This window comes from Mus pahari, chromosome 3 (genome assembly GCF_900095145.1).
Source record: "Mus pahari chromosome 3, PAHARI_EIJ_v1.1, whole genome shotgun sequence".
NCBI lineage: Eukaryota > Metazoa > Chordata > Mammalia > Rodentia > Muridae > Mus > Mus pahari.
Genome location: NC_034592.1, coordinates 36608998 through 36631495, shown reverse-complemented (window position 1 = coordinate 36631495; position 22498 = coordinate 36608998). Strand labels below are relative to the sequence as shown.

The window sequence follows — 22498 nt, the reverse complement described above, 5'->3', positions numbered from 1 at the left end:
GGCTTTGCGGGTGTCCGGGGCTTAGCACATGAAGCAAGCTCATGCTACAGGCGTGGTCAGAGAAGAAGGGCAGCTGGTAAGAGGTGGCCACGGGAATCCAAGGTAGAAGCCCACGGTGGCCAAGTATGATGAGGAAGGCAGGGACTGAAAGATCAGTAGAGAACTGGTGAGCCTTCCAATAATCATCCTAACAATGGGGGAGAAGTCAGGGAAGGCTGTGGGCTTAGGAACCTTGGAAAACCAGCAACTCCCAACTCATTGGTGTTGGGGAAAGGAGGAGGGAGTCCCGAGAGCAACCAGAATTCAAAAAATGACTTGGAATTTAAAACAAAAATAACTGTATTTTCTAAATATAGGGATAAGGGTAGATATTATTATCAAAGGTAATAATAATAATAACAAATTTTTAAATTTTTAAAAATTAAAAAGGAATTAAGTCCTGTTGTACTTTGGATCTGAACTTTGAAGCTGGGTCCCCAGGCTTGGGGATAATGGGAGGTGATAGGTAGGAAATTCAGTCATTGGACCTGCCATGAGAGGAAATTTGGGGACAATACCCTTTCTTGTTTCTTTCTCTGTCTCCTGGGGGCCATGGGGTGACTTCTCTGACACACTCTACTGCTTCCCCACACTTCCAAATGTAACAGGATCATGTGACCATGGACTGACACCGTGAGCTAAAATAAACCATTTCTTCTTACCCGTTGATTATTTCTGATCTTGTCATAGTGATAGTGGCCGGCTAGCACAGGTCTTGAAGGTGTATCAGGTTTGGGAATCAGGAAAAAGAGAAATGTTCTGTTGAAAACCTCAGACCAGTGACACACATATTCATCCTTAACTTCCCATGTCCCCACTAAAATATCTGGTCAGCTAATACTGTTATGTATTCCTTTATTAAGACAAAGACAACATGAAAGATGTAGCTGAAGGATAAAGACTAGGAAAACAAGAATACACAGCAAACCACACCTAACAGCCTAGGAAGGTGACCTCTGCGCAGAGCAGGATACCAAGAAGAAACAGTTAACTTGTGCCCTGACACCCATGAAGAGTTTAGCACCAGCAGATAGATACCAGGCATCAGGAAGAAAGAGTGGATCTTTGGGTGAAACACATTATTTAAAAGAGACAGAGCAGGTACTGCAGAGATGGTTCAGCAATTAAATCACTGGTTGCTCTCCCAGAGAACCTGGGTTAAATTCCCAGGACTCTCGTAGAAGCTCACAACCACTGGTGACTCATGTCAAGGGACCTGACACTCTTTTCTGAACTTCAGCATCAGCAGGCACACCCATGCAGGCAGGCAAAAACAGTCATAGGCATCCATGCAACCCCGAAAAAGAACCTAAGGAAAAACTGTAAAAGAGACATAATAAATTAGATCTCCAGAGGCCTTCCCCAGACATGGAGAACAAGGTTTACCCTGATGCCCAGAACACCATCCTTTTGGGGGGAAAACCTGAAAAAAAAGTCTCTCTGGTTTCAAAAGCATAAGGGATGAAGGTTCAAAGGGATGAAGGATAAAATAAACAACTTGGAGGATGAAGTGACAGTGTGTCCTGAACCACCCTGACCCATCACAGCAGCGCCCAGTGACAGGACTTGTTCCTTTATAATCTGTGCTGGGCATTTGCCTTCAGGGAGCCTCGACTAGACGATGAACCCCTCCTCCATCCATCACCTCAAGGACAGTCAGGAGCACTCACGTGCATGTGTGCATTAGGACAGTCAGGAGCACTCACGTGCATGTGTGCATTAGGACAGTCAGGAGCACTCACGTNGCACTCACGTGCATGTGTGCATTAGGACAGTCAGGAGCACTCACGTGCATGTGTGCATTAGGACAGTCAGGAGCACTCACGTGCATGTGTGCATTTGAGTATGTGTGTCTGTGTTTGTTCCTCAAAAGATGAAAGGCAGCTGATGAGATGGTCCAGCAGGTAAAGGCATTTGCTACCAAGCCTGATGAAGACCCTGGGACCCGCAAGATAAGATCAGTCTAGTAAGTCTATCATGCATTAATCCCACTTTCTTGGAGTCATTGATCACCTCCGGCTCTCAGCCTTTCTACTTCCTCTTGCACATAGATCCCTTGAGGGGTTTGACAAAGGCATCCCGTTTAGGGATGAGTGCTCCAAAGTCGCTCACTCTGCACATGGTCCCATTATGGGTCTCTTTGCTAACTACCATCATCTACCTCAGGAAGCTTCGCTGGTGGTCTATAGGCACAGTGATGTCATTGCTAGTCATTTCATCATTAAGTTCCTTTATCGTTTCATTAGAGGAGCTGATTTTCCGCTAGGTCCATGACCTATCTCATCGCAGGTTCTTGGCCACTTTAGTATGGCCGTGCGTCCCCAACACTGAGAAGGGGAAGACAGCACCGAGTCCTCCCACCTATAAACAAGAAGCTGTTTGCAATTGATACCTGCTAGGATAGGGAAAACCCAGTTCTCTTCAGTGGAGTGTCACATAGAATAAAAACCACAGCCCAGGGCAGGCCCCATGCCCAGCAGAAGTTGATCAACACACAAACAGACTATATGGGTTTGCGTGTGTGTACTTTTTCTTTTTTCTTTTTTCTTTTCTTTTCTTTTCTTTCTTTCTTTCTTTCTTTCTTTCTTTCTTTCTTTCTTTCTTCTTTCTTTCTTTCTTTCTTTCTTTTTTTTGTGTACTTGGTCGTACTGCTTTTCTTTTTTAACATCTGTCTGTCTGGATTTTCTTTTTTCTTTTCCTTTTTTCCTTTTTTGGAGGGGAGAAACTTGAGAGTGAGAGTTAAAGGACATAAAATTGAGCAGGAAAGAGTGTTCAGGGGGACCTGGGAAGAATTTGGGGGAGAAGAAAGAACATGATCAAAATATACTGTATAAAATATTTTAATAAAACAATTTAAGATTTATTAATTTTCATTTTCTGTATAAGTGTTTGAGCTGCATGTATATAAGTTCATCATGTATATACATTGCCCACAGAGGCTAGACGAGGTGGCAGATCCCCTGGACCTGGGGTTACAGCCAGCTGTGAGAAGCTATGTGAGTGCTGGGACTGGAGACAGGGTGCTCTGAACAAATAGCCAAGTACTTTTAACAGCTGAGGCATCTCTCTCTTACCCCAAGTGTTTTTAAATAAAGGGATAGACAAGAGTCAGGAAGGATTCTTAGAAGAAAATTAATTTAACAGAAAATAAATTAGCAGAGACTAGAAAATGGAATCAAATACAAAAAAAAAAAACAGTCTGAAAAGTCTGATACAAGAAAAACAACAGGCACAAAGGATCTATACAAACATGAAAAAGAATCTAGAAACAAAGAGAAGAAAAAGATGCAGAAATAATAAGGTATTTTCCTCGCATTCCCAGAACTCAGTGCAAAATAGAAAGAAATGTGTGTCCTTATGAACTATCAGAAGCATAGGAGAAAGTTCTGAGCATTCAGAGTATGAAGAAAAAGACCGAATTTGTCCATAACCACGGGCACAGAGATGCATGGGAAATACCTGTGCACTCCTGGAGAAAAAAAGAGCCTTCTCTGCTCACGTGTGAGAGAGAACTGGTGTGAACGGAGAATTTGAAATGTTTGTTTATATGTGATGGCTCAAGAACACAGCTTCTGTTAAAAAAAGATGCACTGGGAAGAATCAGAGAATCAACCTGACCACTCCAAAGAACTGGCAAAGAAAGATGCTGAAACAAAAGTCCAAGCAGGAAGGGGCTGCAGGGGGACAGGGGGTGCAGGGGGCAGGGCAGGGACCATGCTCAGGGGCACAGGACACTGAAAGCTGCAGCTGACTTTGATTTTGTGCACGCTTACTCACGTCAAAGTAACACAGTACACAAGGAAAGGGTCTGAGTGAGCAGTGGCAAACCTGAAGAATTACGCTGATTTTAGCGCTTACTGTTAACTTATCTGGAGCCTTTAATACTACAAGTACCATGAGGCCAGAAAGAGCGGTATAAGCACACTTGTTAGAAATGTAGCAAAAGAAACAGCTCTACCAATAGAGAAGGTCCCTACATACCGGAGCTAAGAATGAGGATCCTTAGGCTCTTGTTATATAGAGATATTTACAGGAAAAAGGGAGGAGAATGTGGGGTCCCAGGATGGTTTCTAGGGAGGGTGTGAAATGAAGCCATATATAATATGGGCAGTAGAGGTAACCAGGAATGAGGTGTGGTGAGCTCAGATTGAGAGAAGTGTGCAAGTGAGTAACCCTAGTTATGGCAGTCCAGACTACCCATCATCCTTTGGGATATAAGCTCTGCAGAGACAGGTATTTCCTCCATGGGGATTTACCCTCAGTAATTATGCTAAAACAAAAACAACAAACAAACAAAAAAAAGCTGGATGTTTGAAAAGGCAGCCAGCAATTATTGTGCAGATATAACATGTGTGTGTGTGTGTGTGTGTGTGTGTGTGTGTGTGTGTGTGTGGTGTGGTGTGTTCTATAGAAACTGTGCTGAGTACAGGAGAGTAATTTGTTTGATGAAGCAAGAATAAGAACAGCACATCAAAATCGCATACCAATGTTTCCAGAAACTTTTCTGACTGGACCTGCATTTGGAGATTGGCTTTGCTTTTCTCTATGTGCTGGAGAAAACAGATACACCGTTTATCGACTTCCTTCTAGATTCTTAAACCCTGCCTATCCCTGAACACCTGGAACATTCTTCCGTCCTGCTCTCTGTCAATCTTTCACATAGCCCTCGAGTCTCAGTTTACTTAACCATTCCCCTGAGTCCTTCTACCTTCCCTCCCCAACACACACACACACACACACACACACACACACACACACACACACACACACACATGTTTAGCCTCGGCTCACACCCTCTCTCACAAGTCCCTCTTTGCCTCTAGCTTAGGAAGGGATATTCTGGCCATGGGCCATAGGAATTGGCAATATATATCTGATCCAGGATTCTATAATGAGCATGTACCTTTTGCAGGCCAGCCTTGCCTTTCTGGCCATATGTTAACCACTGCCCCCAGCCTTCCTCAGAACTTCTTCAAATGAGAGGACTCACATGGGCAAACTAGGAGTCAAAAAAGACAAGAACTCTGTCTGTGATTAATTGCACCAACTGTTTTTGTTTTTTGGTTTTTGTTTGTTTGTATGCTTTTACTTTAAATATATAATTTTTAAGTTGATTCTTTGAGAATTCTACATAGTATATATTGGTCATCTTCATTTCCCTCCTCTAACTTCTCCCAGATCCTCTCCTACCCACTCAACTTCATTTTCTTTCTTTCTCTTTCTAAAAACTGAGTGGATTTGGAATGGACAACTACTCCTGGGTGTGGGCCTTTTCTAGAATATAGTCAGTATACCAGGTATCATTCCATTAAACAAAATGGTGGTTTTTTTTTCTTTTGTCAAAACTTACATTTGTTTATTGGGGGGTGGGCATTCAACGGGCTATGAAATGCCCTCTGTCTATCCCTCTTAGTATATTTGTTTTTTGTTTTAAAAAGATTTGTTTATTTATGTTCTGTATGTGAGTACACTGTAGCTGTCTTCAGACACACCAGAAGAGGGCATCGACTCCCATTACAGAAGATTGTGAGCCACCATGTGGTTGCTGGGAATTGAACTCAGGACCTCTGGAAGAGCAGTCAGTGCTCTTAACCTCTAAGCCATCTCTCCAGCCCCAATTTGTTTGTTTGTTTTTTTTTGTTGTTGTTTTTGTTTTTGTTTTTTCGAAGACATCCACATACAAATCTATGCTTTTAATTTCTCTTGAAAAATCTCAAAAGACTTCCACACTGGACTGCATGTCTTTGGCATGGGGGAGGGGGAGGGAGGAACCGGGCAGAATAGGAGCTCTGGTGTCTTAGGAGCTGCACTGGGTTTGCACAAGGTCTGTAACCCAAAGCAGACCAGGAGACTAGAGACAGGTCCTCCTTTCCTGGCATAGACCAGCCTCTAAACCTCTGCTTCTCCCATGTCTGGAGGGAAGTTATAGATCTCTTCCTTTACGCCCCTTTCACATGCTTGCTACAGCCCTTAGTCACTTTCACGACCCTTTCCTAAATGCCTCCAGTTTGTTCCAATGCAGCTATGAAATCCTGCACCTCTTTACCTTGGAAAGATGTCACACCATTGAGAATTACTAAACAGTTGCTGAGATGCTAAACTAGCTTTCACAGGCAAGTGCCCAGCTGTGCAGGGAAATGCAGAACCAGCGAATGGGGGAAGGGGACTGGACCCCTGCAGTGAGAGATTCTGTGAATTCTTGTACATTGAAACCACACAGGCAAGTGGGTAAAGAGACCTACCCCTGCAACCACCTCGACAACCCTCAAAACACGAAGAAGTTGCAGACTGCCCCATGGCTGAACACAACTGCAGACATCTCCGACAGATATTCACACTGCGGGTGCCTGCGTACGCATCCCACATAGTCTGGTTCATACATTTGCATAAATTTCTAATCAACGAAGCCTACTCTACTCTCGATTGTGGAGCTTCTTGTAGTCATGCTAAAGCAACGAACAATGTGCTCTGACTGGAGCTAATCACAATACAGCAATTCCTGTAAAACAAAAATTGATCTAAATTCCTCTCAAAGCTTCTCAAGAGGTCTCTCTAAGCCTGCCCTTCAGAGAGAGCATCTCCTGGGCTAATGACTTCTATTCAGCACCAGCCAAAGGTAATTTAGTAGTTACACTGATAACAGCCTTGTCTCCCAATTGCTTCACGGAAGGTGTTCCGTTTTGGTTTACATTTACCATGTGCAAGGGTTTTTAGCTGCATGGACCTCTCATAAGCTTCTAGAAGCACAGTACTGGCTGCCTTAGACATAGAGCTTGAGTCCGGGGTCTGAAGGAATCCTATCCTCCATGACAGGTCTCAGTGCAAAACAGTGAGACAAGCCCCAAGTATGATACAGCCTGCAGCCAGACTCTATTCTAGAACTTTCCACATACGCACCTTAAGTTTCTCACTCTGCTTGGCAGAACTGCTAAGATGTTTAGAAAAAACAGTGATCTGATTAACCCATGCAGCATTTACGAAACGTTCCTCGTGCCTGCAGGTAAATAAGGAGGGTCTTTTTAAGCCCATGGCTGTGGGCCCCTGCCTCCTATGCCAGCTGTTTGCTACCACAAGATTTTTCTGGGAGTTGCTTTTCTTTCCTAAATCCTGGAGTTATTAATAAGATTCTGAGTAACCTCACAACCATAATTCTATAAAGCTGAGCACACCCTTCAAATCCCTATCACACATTTACCGTAATATACTTTTTCTACTTGAGTGCCCCTAAAAGAAGAGGCTCCCTCCCTCCCAGAAAACGCGCCTTTCAGACATTTGAATGATGGGCCTCTGGAAGGATCTGCTGTGAGCCGTGGCACTCCCTCCGCAAAGATCACACGTGCATGTGCTTGTTTTCAATGAGGGCACCCCGAAACCTTCAGGGTCCCACCCCGGTGCACATTCCACAGGAACCGTTGAAAAGCAACCAATACCTACATGAAAGTAAAAGCCAGGACGGTGTCATGAAGACTGAAGCCAGCGAGCGAGTGAGGGGTCAACTCTTCTGGTTTCCTGTTGATTTAGCTGTTCCTCTATAAGTCCGTTGTGACTTCCACTCACAAAACACTGGTGTGTGTTCTAAAGGGACGGATACAGCTCCACTTTGCCCAGGGATGTAAACTGAAAGAAAAAAAAAAAAAAAAAGCCAATGCCAGAGACTGCACATCAAGTCCTGATTCACTGTACACATTAATACGGGAGTATCCATACAGGTGGAGGGGTGGCTCCTGCTTGCCGGCTAAAGTTATTGATGCTCCCCGCGTGCTCTGCGCTCCTTAAAGGCAGAAACCACATTTATCTCACCAAGGTGAGGGGTCCATATCCCAGTGTGCTGACTGGAAGACCCCTACTCAGAGGACACCAGCTGTGCACATTCCCCTCCCCCCCGTCCCCCTCCCCTCCCCCTTCTCCTCCTCTGGCTTGATCTCCACCCTCACTGGTAGTACCCAATGGGCACTCTAAGGACTAACTGAAGAGACCTAGGACTCAGCTTGGACAAGAACCAGCCGAGTCTTTTCTCTGCCGATTCTCAAGTTGGTTTTTAGTTTCCTGAGGTGAAACATAAAATAACTCCTGCAGAGTGTGTTTCAGTGAGCTAGTCTTTTTATAGTACTGTCAAAGGCAGGGGCGGGGGCGGGGGTGGGGGCGGGGGCGGGGGCGGCGGGCACCAAGAGATCAGTGAAATATTCTTGTACAGCTGTTCACATCTTAGCATTTAATTAGTTATGATTGCAATTTAAAAAACAATTAAACTCTGTGGGGATTATTTACTGCATCTCTGGATAGTTCTGTTTTTATGCTTGTCAAAAAGAGACAACCGGGCCGGGAAAGGCTGTGACTGAAGAGACACAGTGTTGTCCCTCCTGACTCATGGTCAGTCTCCTTTGCCTCCCTTTTGAGGTGGGGGGGGAGGATTTTTTTCTTTTCTACTTTTTTTTTTTTTGCCTCCCTCCCTCCCTCCCTCCCTCCCTCCCTTTCCCTAACCATCTCTTTCTTGCATCATTGTGTAATTTCAGAACACACATTTCTAAAGTTTCAAACTGTACATATCCAACTGAATATTGCACGGTTATAGTTTTCATTCACGTCTCTAGATGTATGTATCTTAATTGAATATTCTCGCCCAATTCACATACTCACTCACACACTCAAAAAACAGTTATGGCCAAAATACATACCCTCCTAAGCAAGAACTTGACACAGAAAGACAAAGGGAAAGGAGGGATGTTGGTTTTCTTCTATTGGTGGAAAGCTACCAATTAACTTGGATTTTGCTAGAAAATCAGTGGATTTATGGAATATGCAAAATAAAGGGTAGTTTATAAATGTACTTTGGCACCCTAGAATGGACTCCTGGGGCAGATAAAAGATTATAGGGAGAAACTAGGGAGGTCTGAGGCACATGAGTGTTAGTAAATTTTTACTGGCTTACTAGCTGTGACCAAGTGCCATCAAATGCAAGATGATATTGAGAGCAGACACTGAGCGGATGATATTGAGAGCAGACACTGAGCGGCAGGGATATAGGTGTCCTCGGTTCTATAAAACCTCGGCTCTCCGTTTTCTGTCAATATTCTAAAGTACAGAGTTTGCTAATTTTTAAAATTACTCTTAGTCCGTTAACATAGGCAGTTTATAAACAGACAAAGATGGGAAATTTTTTTTTAACAATATAGTTTGTTTACTGCCCCTCCAAAAAAGGCAGGAAGCAGGCGCAGGGTGTCTATCAACACACAGTATGGACAGCAAACATGAAAACAACTGGGGAAAGTAAGGGACGAGGTTTAGGACTGTCATGCTTCTGGCTCAAACTTCTACCACTGCAGTCACTCCTAACCTTGTCCAGTAACATACTGGTAAGCTCAGCCCTGACTTAGAATCCAAGGAAGCAGTTAACAGATGCCAAGTGACTTCTTGGTTTGAATCCCTCTATAAATGCTAAAAGTCTTTGTTTCTAGAGAAAAGCATGGTGGGGCTCATAAACCCTATTAAAGAGTCCTACCAGTCTATTGGTACTTAAAAGTGTTTATCTTGATTGTCTTCACAGTGGAACCCTCCCCAGTTGCACTGTGCATTCCCCGGGGACAATTCCAGACACCTGGGCCTGGAGCCTCCCCAGAGGACATCATTTGACAGGTGTTGGCTAGGGGCCAGAACACTGGCCTTTCTTAAAAGCCGATCGGGGAGGTTAATGGGTGGCATGGTTGAGTATTTTGGAATCTATAAGATGAGTTCTAGCAGACCAAATCTGGATGTCAAGCAAATGGATTAATTATTCAAACAGTGCAGCTGAGGGAATTCCAAACCAGAGGAACTTTCTCCTCCTCCAGCAACAGACTTAGCCCTGTGGATAGGACTAGAGATACTAAGTTGCTATTCAACCATGCAAAGATGGTTGGCGAGTACCTGAAGCTCCCAAGAGCAAAGGATTTCTCAGAGGGACCTAGGCCTGAGGACCCCTTGGTTTCAGACCTTCAAATACATTAGTAATTCAGAAACTCTGGGCATAGTAAATCCATTTATTAAGATACAAAATGCTGTGCGAGTTTACAAACATAATTCATTAGTCTGCAATTTTCATTTTATTTAATTATCATGCAAGATATTAAATATGGTATTTTCAGACAAAGTTTAGCATATTCACACCTTTATCTCCTCCACCTCTTGTAAAGGTCCCCCAAGTCTCTTTTCCCCTTTCCAGGTGTCTTTTTCCTTTCTCCCACCCTTCCCCAGCACCCATCTCTCTCCTTTCCCCAGTCCTTCCTTAATACTTACATTATCCTTTGTTTCCTTCCTAGCTTTTCAGGCTTTGCCCACATTTACACACTTAAACAAGTAACATTACAGGCTAGGATACACACCTGAGAGAAAACATACAAATTTTGTCTTTTGGGGTTTGTGTTACTATACTGTCTAGATCCATCTGTATATACAATCTTCAAATGATATTTTTGCAGAACAAAATGATATAGAATAGACAAAGAATAAAGAAAATGAAAAATGCATTCAAACACTAACTGCTAAGGTTTGGCTGCACCTCCCAAAGACCTCAGCAGAGAGCCGGTCCCCAGCCAATCTCTCATTAGTAAGTTGGTGGAACATTCAAGAGATGGACATTTGGAGGAAGTTAGGTCACTAGGGACTTGCATGTGAGACAACTGTAGGACACTGGCCCCTTCTCTTCCTCTGCTTTTGTTTCTGGTTGCCAAGTGGTTGAGTAGCTCTGCTCTCCAGTGCGGCCCTAACAATGGGCCCAGAATATCAATATAATGCACCCACCAACTGTGAACTGGAACCTCTGGACCTTCAGCCCAAATAACCTTTCTCCTTAATTTATCTCCATTAGCATTTCCTCTAGGCTCCACCCAACAGTTACCTAGCAACAGCCAGGTACATGCCTGGTTCACGTATAAAAGGACCCCCTATCTTCTCTCTCTCTCTCTCTCTCTCTCTCTCTCTCTCTCTCTCTCTCTCTCTCTCTCTCCTTCCATTCTCCCCACATGTTCAGGCCTGTCTCTTCCCTTCTTTCTCTCTCCCCTTTCCTTCTGTCCTGTCCTTCTCTGTTCCCTTTCTTTCTCTGCCTCACTTCCTTCACCAGTCCTTCTTCCCTTGTCCAAAATAAACTTCATTTTATGCTAGACCAGTGGAGGGGAGGAGAGATGACTCAGCATGAGCTCCACTAAGGCACCTGCTCCTGCCACATCATGCCACCACATTACAGAACATATCACCCTCAGACATTATGTTACAAAGAAGAAAAAAAAATAACAACATGTTAACTTTTAAAATAATCAAACAGAAAAGGCTCACAGAGCAATATTCACATCCGAAACAAGCTGGGAGCAAGAAAGTTCTCAGTGAAAACCAACCGCCTCTCAAGCAGCAAACATTCTCAGAGGGCACATAAATGCTGGGTGAGGGGAACGCCAGGTGAGCATGAGGTAGAATAACATGTGATGTGGGGTGCAGATGATGCGAGGTGTGTGTGATACTGGATGTGTGCCTGATGCTGGTGTGTGTGTGATGCTGGATGTGTGCCTGATGCTGGTGTGTGTGTGATGCTGGATGATGCTGGGTGTATATGGTGGCTTGCCTGCGATTCTAGCACTCCAAAATCAGACACAGGGGATCCCTACAGGAGGCTGACTAGCGAGGCTAGCCACAGAAAGACCCTGCCCCAGTGAAAAAAGGAGTGAGCCATCCAGGAAGACTCCCAATGTCAGTCTTAGTCCTCCATATGCGCTTCCATACCATGTTCTCACACATTATTCCACACATGTGCACATACACACATACACACACACACATGAAAAATTATTTAAAGGAACAATCTATGCTGAAAATGCACCCAAACCAAAAATAACAATGATGTTCCTAACACAATAGTCTACAAAAATATAAAGGGTAAAAAGTGTCAACTGTCAGGAAGAATAAGAAACCTGTTTCTTCTCAAAGAGTCTGAGAAAAGACACAGACTAGATGAGTAGTGTTGGAGATGACAAGACATCTTAACCAGTAGGGTTAATTGGAAGATTGAAGTAAAAGTTTACTCCCTAAGAGCATATTCTGTTTGTAAGAACCCTGGGGTACTTATAGAATTTCTCATACATTAGTGTCCTCAGAAGTCCTCCAAATTCTCAAATAATCTGTCACACATTCCTGGACCACCGCCAAATATGGTTTATGTCTGAAGTGTACCTCACTTGCAAAGGAATGCAGATTAAACTACAGCAAATGAACAAGCACAAAAGAACAGCAACACATTGTCCTGCGGAGGGTGGGAGAGATCAGGGCTCTTGGTCTTAGTGGTAGTATAAACTGATGTAATCTGGCAGTATCAACCAACATTTGAAATAGGGATCTAGGGTGGGTAGGATTGCCTAGTGGGTAAGGGTATCTGCCAGGAAGACTAATTATCTGAGTTTAATCCCTGGGTCAGGGACAAAGATACAAACATACTAAAGGAAGCAAATCGGTGCCTTGCTCAGCCAGTACCAGAGAAACTTCCTCCAGTTCAGGCAGTTGAGGAGAACAAATGCAGAGACCCACAGCCGATCCAATCTGTATGCAGACAGTGAGAGACTTTGGAACACTCATCCTAAATGGGGTGTCCCCATCAAATCCCTCACCCAGAGCTCAGGGAGCCCTGCAGAAGAGGAGGCAGAGAAAGTGTAAGAACCAGGGGGGGTGGAGCAAACAAGAGACATGGCTCTCTAAATCAACAGGGTCAGTGGACATACCAACTCAGAGAGACCGAGGCGGCATGAGCAGGGCCTGTCCGGGTCTGCACCAGATGGGGTTCAGAGCTGAAACAGCAGTGGACACAGCCTCCCATCCCTAACCCAGAAGCTATCTCCAATTAATAACCACTTACAAATGAAATTTCAGTTTTCTCCAATGGGAGTCTCACTGGGGAAACAAAGTACTTACTTAATGGTAGACTCCATGCCCCATGGTGTATAGCCAACGGAAGACAAACTCAGCATTATCATTGGAGGGTCTTTCTCTCGTGATGTCATGCCAGGGTTTCTTTTTTATTAATCTTGTTCTTTATTTTTATTCTACTTACATTCTTCCCACTCTTTTTACTCTGCAGGCCCTCTGTGTGTATAGTATGGCTTCCTGCTTTTGTGGGATTCCTGACTGGGGGAGTGAGTGGGTCTTTGTATCTGTTTCTTGTTCCTTCCCTTGGGTTCTTTTCCTTCTCGTCACTTGTTTTGTTTTGGTATACCAGTTTTGGTTTTATCTGATTATATTTTTATTATTATCCCTTAGAAGCTTCTTCATTTTATAATGAAAAGCAGGAAGGGGGTAGATCCAGATGCGAGGGGAGGTGGGAAGGGACTGAGGGAGAAGAGGGAGAGAAAACTATACAGAGGATATACTATCTGTGCTGGGGGGACTGGGAGAGCTACTTCAATAAAAGGGGTGGGAGAATTAAAGGGGAAAAAGTATTCTCCTCTTCTGAGACAGGATCTTATCAAGTTGCCCAGGCTGGCTGGCTTTAAATTTGCATCCCTCCTTCCTTGGCCAGAAGAGCAAAGGAGCTGTAGGTGTGAACCGCCACACCTGACCTTCCTTCCCTTTGTAGAATAAATTATGAATATACTGAATTAGGGCCTGTGTTTGTTTTCCTTCAGAACTGGCTGTCTCCCTCAACTCACTTCCTGTTCTAGAAGTTCCCTGAGGAAGCCACATGTGTAGCTTCCTGTTCTTTACTCCTTGATACATCACCTGCTTGGTTACCTCCAGCTTCTTTCGAGAATTTTTTTCTCTTTATCATCAATGTTCTGGAGTATGAAATGATGCAGAGGTATAATTTTTTGCACGTGTGTATGTAACCTAGGTCGTGCGTGCATTATGTTCCTTTCTTTTTGATCTGGTGACTGACATTAATTTCAGAAAATCCTCAGAAAAAGAAAAAGATATGTTTATAGATAAAATATATATAAAAAAAAATAGAAACCTCTCTTTTGTCTATAGTATACATCTAGAAATTCTTCCTATAGAAACCTTTACAACTGTGCCATATGAAGAGTGTGCATGGGTTTCCATCATAGTGTTTGTTGAAGTGAGAGAGACAAATGTTCTAGTGGCCATCAGTGGGTAGAGGGTTAACTGTGGTCTTCTCCCAACACTGCTAACAAGAAGGGGGCAACTTGGTGCACTTCTCTGACTAACAGAAGCTCCAAGATCTGCAAGAACTCACTCACGTTACAGCCGCCATGCTGCCGTTTTCATAAGGACAAGAGAGCATGCAGAAACATTCTGAGGCTCTGCTAACATCAGTTGCTTCTGGGGAAAAAAAAGAACCACAGAGCAGGAGAGACCTACTTTCCTGACGTATCGTTCCCCAGCACTTGCATTTTGACGCTGTTCATGTATTCCGATTCCAATAATGAATAAAGCGCAAGCCTCTAGCCATTTTATTTATTCATTTAAAACACAACATCTTAGTAAGATGAATTGTCTAGTGATAAGCCTAATGAACTCACTGCAGAAAATCCGAATTCCTTTGCACATTCCCTCCCCATCCCCTCTGTTGGCTAACGTGTCTGTACAATTTAATCAGGAAACATGTTCAACAAGGTTTCTGAGAGCTACGAGATTTGACTAGCACATGCCCAGTCAGGCCCTGTAGAACAAGGGGAGGACAAACCAATAGAAGTTGGCTTCCTCTCGCAGCAAAGCCCCTTGCAGAAGCCAGATATCCCTCTGCTCTCTCTCCTCTCTGTACTCAAGTGGACATACTACACACAGTCTAGCCTGGGAACCTCTGAACAGATGGTTTCTGTTGCCTGGGATGCCCCCATCCTCCACAGTCATACTGTGCACTTAGTGATCCACCTGACTGTGCTAAAACGCCACTTAATCGGAAAACCTCCATGTAACCGCACTCACTACCTTCTGGGTCTCCCTAGCTCTCTTTTACATTTCCTTTTTTAAAATCCCTTATGCAGCAAGAGATGCTGCAAGAAAGCAGGGCCTGTGTTTACTAGGAGCTGCTAGTAGCTAACTGCACATAGGAGGCACTGCCAAACAAAATGCTCTTACATATGCAATAAAATTCACAGGCAAGAAATCTACAGTACGATTAATTTTTGACTAAGTACCTCTCCGTGGTGTTTAATTGTTTTTCAAGCTGTGGCCTTTGTCTCATCTTTCTGGCCTAGCTGAAAGATGGAAAGGAAAGGCAGGGAAGATGAAGAAAGGGCCTCTGGGAAGAAAGAGCATTCAAGGAAGGACAAGGGACTCTTTCTGCACTGTTCCATTTCCTTACAATTTACGAGGTCAATGCAATAGTAATTCAGAAACAGTGGGCTGGTTTGTGTTGTTGTTGTTGTTAGTTTTGCTTGTTCGTTTGTTGTTGTTCATTCAATTCAATAGTAATAGAAAACCTCCTCTCAGTGGTATGGGAACAGAGCTCAATGCTTCAGACATGCCCTAAAACAAGGCTGAAGTGTAAGCAGTCATATGACCTGAAGAGCCTAGTCCAGACATGGGCTTTCATGACCCAGTGGGTGCGTGTCAGATCCATCCAAGGCCCAGAGAATTAGAAACTGTCCTTGTAACCCTGAAGGAGTTCACCTTTACCAGTTCCAAATGAATGACGGAATTCAGTGAATCGTCTCTGGGACTCCCCCATCTCCCCCCCCCCCCCAAGAAACGGCACTAGCCTATGTGGGAGCATCGCTGGGCAAAGAGAAGTCTCACCATCATGTCGCATCTAGATAGTCCGGCTGGAAGGGGACGCTGATTCCCAACTCATGTGGTTCTGTGAGAGAGCTGTGTATCTGGCTAAGCACAGAACCCCGAGCAGGCTGGCAGCCTTGATCTGACAGAGAAGACGGTTTTCACTACAGGGGAGCAATGCCCTACCAAAGTGGCCTTCACTGCTACTGGTATTCCAGTGTGAGGAAGAAGTCCCTGAACAATTCTCACCTCCACCTGGCCAAGGAGAGCTCCATGCTGTGGTGAATTAGAGCACTGTCTGGGGTCAACCAAAGGAACTGGCTTTTGGACTCCATTTTGGTAAATAAAATAACAACCTACTATCAAAACAACTACAACGAGAGAGAGAGAGAGAGAGAGAGAGAGAGAGAGAGAGAGAGAGAGAGAGAGAGAGAATAAAGCTGGGCTTGTGTTCTTTACTCTGCTCCATGGGCTTCTGCAGTCCCAAGACAGGAAGAACTTCTCCAAGTGTAATTTCCTTCCCCCCTGAGCCAATATAAGCAGCATGGCTCCTCCCACTGCCATTGGAAATGCCACAGAGTTCCTAAACACTGTCCATTTCATGTGCTATGAAAGGTCTGAGGGCCCTTTCTGCTTACTTTAGAATAAGCAAGCTTCCTCCGCTACATCCAAAATGATTGTCCAGCTTATTCACTGATGTCCCCGATTTCTAAAAACTGATTGTTTGAATGAGGTTTTTTTTTTTTTTTTTTTTTTTTTTTTTACAGTCTTGGCTCTCTGCATGTCCTGACCCTCAAGCATTTAACTGGCTCAGCTCCACAGTGCCTGTTGCACTCTACACAGAGCAGAGGGAAACAAGAATTGCTTTTTGGAGCATCTGTCGCTGCCGACCCTGGGTTACCTCTGTTGTGTATGCTTCCAGCATTTACCTAAGATTATTTTGTGCTCCAGTGACACTATTACGAGGGGGCAGGAAGAGTGGCGGCCTAATGAGGCAGCAGATGACATTCACTGGTCTCCGTACGAAAATCATCGGCACAAGCCAGGCTGTGCGTTAATCAAGTCACCGAAGGCCTTTGGCCCTTGGACAAGGCAACCTTTGTCAACACCTGAGAGGAAAAATGAGCCGCCTCCTTTCTAGTGCTAATAAGTTGAGTGGAGAAAGGGTTAGGTTCCATGGGAAAATGCGTGCTCAACCTCCCCAGGTGAGCACCTTAAGCAAGGGACTCCAGAGTGCAATGAAACTCTCCTGCTTGAAACCTGAGCCACCTTGAGAAAGGTTCGCCTGGGTCCTTGAGACCAGAATCAGTCCTCCTCCTGGTGCTTGGCATGCAGTGGTCCTCCATACTGGCTCATAGAATGAATGAATGAATGAATGAATGAATGAATGAATGAATGAGTTATTGGTTCTGAATCTCCTGCACACCCAAGCAAACAGAAAAGTATGCCAGTATGTGTAATTCTCATGTGTGTGTGAGAGAAGACACCATGCTGCCGGCATTGTCTGGGAGAGTGCTGTGCACATGTTACCATATAGTCCCAAAATCCACAGAGGAAGGCCATGGCAGATGGCCAGCACTTCTGGCTTTTCTTGTTAGGTGGAAAGATCTGCTAGCCACATGTGAATATTCCTACCTGAAACTTTTCTATTGCTATGAATAAAATAAACAAAAGCAATTTGGAGAGGAGAGAGTTTATTGCAGCTTACAACCCTCACAATCCACCACTAAGGGAAGTCAGGGGAGGAAGTCAAGGTGGGAACCTAGAGGCAGGAACTGTAACAGTAGTAGCCACAGAGGAGAGCTGCTTACCAGCATGCTCCTCCTGACTTACTTAGCCGGCTTTCTCAACTCAGGACCAACCAGCCCACATTGCTCACATCAGGCTAAGCCCTTCTAAATCTACCATTAATCAAGACTAGGATGCGCAATAAACTTGCTTATAGGCCAAGCTTGATGGAGGCGTTGTCTCAGTTAGGATTCCCTCGTTTTAGCTATGTCTAGGTGCCTGTCGAGTTGACAAAACTAACCAGGACATTTGACCTTTTGTCAACTTGACACACAAATACATTACTATTTAACCATCACCATCCCTTTCTTGTTTATTCCCAAGATCCCATATTAGTACCATAACTTAAAAACATTTTAGCTTTTAAAAGCCACACAGTCTTTAAAAATTCAAACCCCTTTAAAGTTCAGTCTCTTTAAAATATCTAGTCTCTTCTGAAGTTCAAAGCCCCTTCAAAAATACCCCAAGTCCCTCTAAAATTACAAAGCCTCTCAGTGGTGGTCCATATAAAACAGAAAAGGAGTTACATGTTTCTTCCTGATTCAGGACAGAGCTCCAGTCGGATACAAACAAAACCGAAGTTCAGCAGTGCAAACGGCTCACTCGTGGTCTTCTGAGCTCCAAAAGGCCTAACCAGCTCACCTTCTCTGGCTCTGCCATCCACAGGACACAGTTTGCATCATCGGGCCAAGCCAGTTACCACTCCACCCTGCTGCTGTCTCTGGGGGTTACCCAATGGCACTGGCGTCTCCAAAATGCTGGGGTCTCCACTGCAAGTGGGCTGAACTTTCACCAACAGCCTCTCCTAGGCTCTCATCCGGGAATCTGACCCTGCCACCTGGTACCAAGACTAAACTTCTTTCATTGACTCCTTTAGTTCTGGCTTCTACAGCAACCAAGGTTGGACCTTCACCCATGGTCTCTCCTATTCTCGTACAATGCCAAACCTAGGCTGTTTTCCATGATCCTTTCATGCCTTCCAAACTTACCAGCACCACCTGAAAACTTCTAACACATTTCCAAGTCCCATTGCTGGCAGGATGTACAATCTTAGTTCCCCCGAAACCATAGCTTCTGTGTGCTCATCTGAGGAGACAGTTCCTAGAAGATTTCCTGTCAATGAGCCTCTTCTCTTCTTAATCACAGCAGACTCGACAGTCCCCGCTGACCAGTGTCAATTGTCCCAGCAAACAAAGATTTCACTTTAGTGGCTCTGGTCTCTTGTTAATCACAAGGGAGTCTGCAGCCCCAGCTGACCAGAACCCCAGATTCTTGATTCAAAATATCAAACAGACCCAATAGAGTCTTGAAGTGACTCTCAAATTTCCCTCTGAGACTTCAGAAGCCTGGCCTCCATTGTCTATGCTGGTATCAGCATTATCTTTTAAGTTCCCACAGTAGCTCATTAAGCTCTATACGCTTGACTTTTTCTAAACCAAAGTTTCAAAGGCCTTCCACAATCCTCCCCAAAACATGATCATGATCAGGTGTGCCACGACAACATCCCCACTAACTTGGTGCTGATTTTCATCTTAGTTAGGTTTCTATTGCTGTGATAAAGACTTAGACCGAGGAGGAAAGGGTTTATTGCATCTTACAACTCTTAGATCACAATCCAGCACTGAGGGAAGCCAGGGCAGGAACTCAAGGTAGGAGCCTGGAGGCAGGAACTGCAACAGTGGCCAGGAAAGAAAACTGCTTACTAGCTTGCTCCTCGTGGCTGACTTACCCTGCTTTCATATGCAACTCGGGACCAGTAGCCCACAGCAGGTTGGGCTGTTCCATACCAATCATTAGTCAAGAAAATACCCAACAGACTTGCCTATAGACCAATCTTGAAGGCAACATTTCCTCAAGAAGTGTCTCTTCCTGCAGATGGCTAGGTTTGTGTCAAGGTGACAAAAAGCATCCAGGGCATCCCCATATCTACTATGGGACAAAAAGCAAGGTCTAGGGCTTCTTTGTATCCTTGCCAGCCTTCATGATTATGCTATAAGAACTCAGTTCTCACTCCCACTAGCTGACGGGCACAAGAACAAGAACCACAGGCTGAAGTGGTGAAGAATTTCCCGAGTTTAAATTGGGTTTAGAAACACACCCGTGGTTTCTCTGCAAGAGGTCAGGTACTGCTTGCAGACCCTTTCCTAGCTCAGACTCGTTTTCTTATGTAGACACAAGAGACATGGTCTATATATTTAAACAGGGTTGCAAAGAGTATATGATAACCGAGAGTGTATGACTGAAGTCTAATTTGAGGGTGGAGCAGTGGCTCAGCAGTTACGAGTGCTAACTATTCTCACAGAGGAGCAGGCTTCTGTTCCCGCACCCACATGGCAAATCACAACTTCCTGTAACTCTAGTTCCAAAGGATTCAACGCCATCTTCTGTTATTGACCTTGGGCTCACACACAAGACGGTGCACATACACACACTTAGGCAAACACACACACACACACACACACACACGCACGCACACACACACAAGTACACAACCTATCTTCACTGAACAGTGTCACAAAAACATTCTCTTCCCATGAAGCAAGACACTGCCCTACCTGTGCTAAGGTCTAAACAGGGTAAAGAAACTTGAAGGAAATAATCAGCCTTCTGAGTTTGGGAATTTAATGGCAGCTTATAAAAGAATGAGAAGACTGGTTCTTGTGTCAGCCAACATAAGGTTAAACAGGACAGTGGGCCTAAAAGAGGTTTTGAAATTTAAATGTGCATTCTTTTGAATGGCCATGCCTAGTCATATTTCAACAAAATAATGGAACATTTCTTTATAAAGTCTAGGAAAGAATAAAGATATAGGGAAAATTTTGTGTTCAATATGAACAAATAGACAGAGTCAAAATATCTGTTCACAGAAATGTTGGTAATTGAACCATGGCTTATCGATTTACTTCTTTATTTTAGACAAGGTCTCACTATGAATTCCTGGCTGGCCTGAAATTCTCTAATGTTTACCAAGCTCGCCTCAAATTCACAGAGATCTATCAACTTCTGCCTCCCACATTCTGGGACTAAAGGTGTGCCACCATACCCCAGCCTCAAAAGATTGTAATGATGCCTTAGTCTGAGTACATTGATGCTTACAGAGCATCGGCTTGTAGGGACTAGGTGCATGAGCTACATCACATAAGACATGTGCCAAATCCATATCCTTCTTGAGTTTATAATCTAGATGCAATGGTTTAAAACATTTTTAATATTTATTTTATTTTGTATATAGGAGTGTTGTTGTTGTTTTTTTTTTCTGCATATGTCTGTGCACCATGCTCTTGCCTGGTGCCCTTAGGGGTCAGGAGAAGTTGTCAGATTTCTCTGGAACAGGAGTTGTGAGTGGACCCTGTGGGTGCTGAGACCTGAACCTAAGACCCCCTAAAGCAAAATTTTAACTGATGAATCCCAAAATTCTGCCCATTTTTGAAATAGAGACAAACATATTTGGGAGATAATATGTTTTCTGATGTCTATGTAATGCCACACCTAACAATGAGATGTTGTCCCCCCTCTCTGTCTCTCTCTCTCTCTGTCTCTCTCTCTGTCTGTCTATCTCTGTCTCTGTCTCTCTGTCTGTCTATCTCTGTCTCTGTCTCTGTCTCTGTCTCTCTCTCCCTCTCTCTCTCTCTCCTCCCTAATGATCCAGTGGGAAGGGCTAGAGTAATTTAAACACAAGATAAGGGCTCTAGTGTGAGCTCTGGGACCCTGGCCTCTGATGCATATGCTAACTTCATGAAGCCAACAGTAGATTTACAATCCAGATACCATTGACTCACAGGATCCCCATAGGAGTTCATGGACCAGGGTAGGAAAGATGGCTCAGCAGTTAGGAGCACTTGCTATTCTTACAGGGAACCCAGGTTTGGCTCCCAGTACCCACATGGTACCTCACAACCATCTGTAACTAATGTTCCAGGGGATCCAATGCTCTCTTCTGACCTCCATGGGCACCAGGGTCACAGGTAGTACACATACATACATGCAAGCAAAACACACACATTAAATAGAATAATCTTTAAAAAAAAATAAACAAAACATTTAAAAAGAAAAAAGAGTTCAAGGATAAGAAAAATACTAAAACCCTTTGAAGGATGCCGGGAGTAAATATTTGTTCCCTTCCTTGCTGGTTCTGAACATTTTACCATTCACAGCCTTTGTCTATTATTTTATTATACAGGTTAAAAGAAAATACATCCATCAAAAACATTTCCATGAAGAACTGTTTGTGCTACATCAAAAGACTCTTAATTTTCTTCTCTCCCTTTTCTCTTTCTGCACCTATACACACCCAAGCCAAAAAAAAAAAAAAAAAAAATCAATTACTCTTAAGCCCCCCAGTAAGGATGTTTTAGATTTCTTAGCGCTACTCCCTCCTCATAGAAGTAGTTGCTTAGAAAATACTGTTAATAAAGCCAGACGTATTAGCTTCCCCTCACCTGTATTCCCATTTGTCTCCACAAAATAATTACTTTCTCATACAGTCAATAAGTCATCCAAGGCAGACTTCTTTGAAAAAAAAAAAAAAAATGGGGGAAAGCCACACCCTGTTAAGCATCCTGCAAGTCTCAAATGCATGCTTCTCCCTGGCCATTGTCTCTACTGATGATGTCCTTCCTCAACTCCTACATTCCACTCAGAGTCACAGCCTGAAAGTGATCATAGTAGACCTTTTCAGCAGGGTGTCTATTAGATGGTCGCAAACAGGGAGGTAGAAGCTGGTGCATGAAGAAGCTGGCTCCCGGGCTCACTGCCCACTGGGAGAGGGAAGTTCCAAAAGAGAGTTACTGGAAAGCTAACAAGGATGTCCATTTCCTGGTGCTGTAGTTGGCCTCCAGCCGATAGGGTCCTCCAAAGGCTATGATGGTTCTTTCATTCAGTCAAGGCAAAGGCACTTGGGATGTACACAATGTGTTTCCTAGGAAACCCATGATCTTCTTATTCTGTGTTATCATCACGTACTTTCAGGAACTTAGCTCCA

General features: G+C 44.0%; 1 protein-coding gene across 2 annotated transcripts in view; it reads right to left on the bottom strand.

Moving 5' to 3' along the window:
- Window positions 1-22498, bottom strand: part of Lypd6b (LY6/PLAUR domain containing 6B) — a 159945-nt gene that overhangs the window by 54553 nt on the left and 82894 nt on the right. For both annotated transcript variants that reach the window (XM_021195008.2, XM_029536771.1), the window contains one exon: window positions 7474-7656. The gene's annotated coding sequence lies outside the window, so the exon portion shown is untranslated. The remainder of the gene's footprint in view (window positions 1-7473; window positions 7657-22498) is intronic.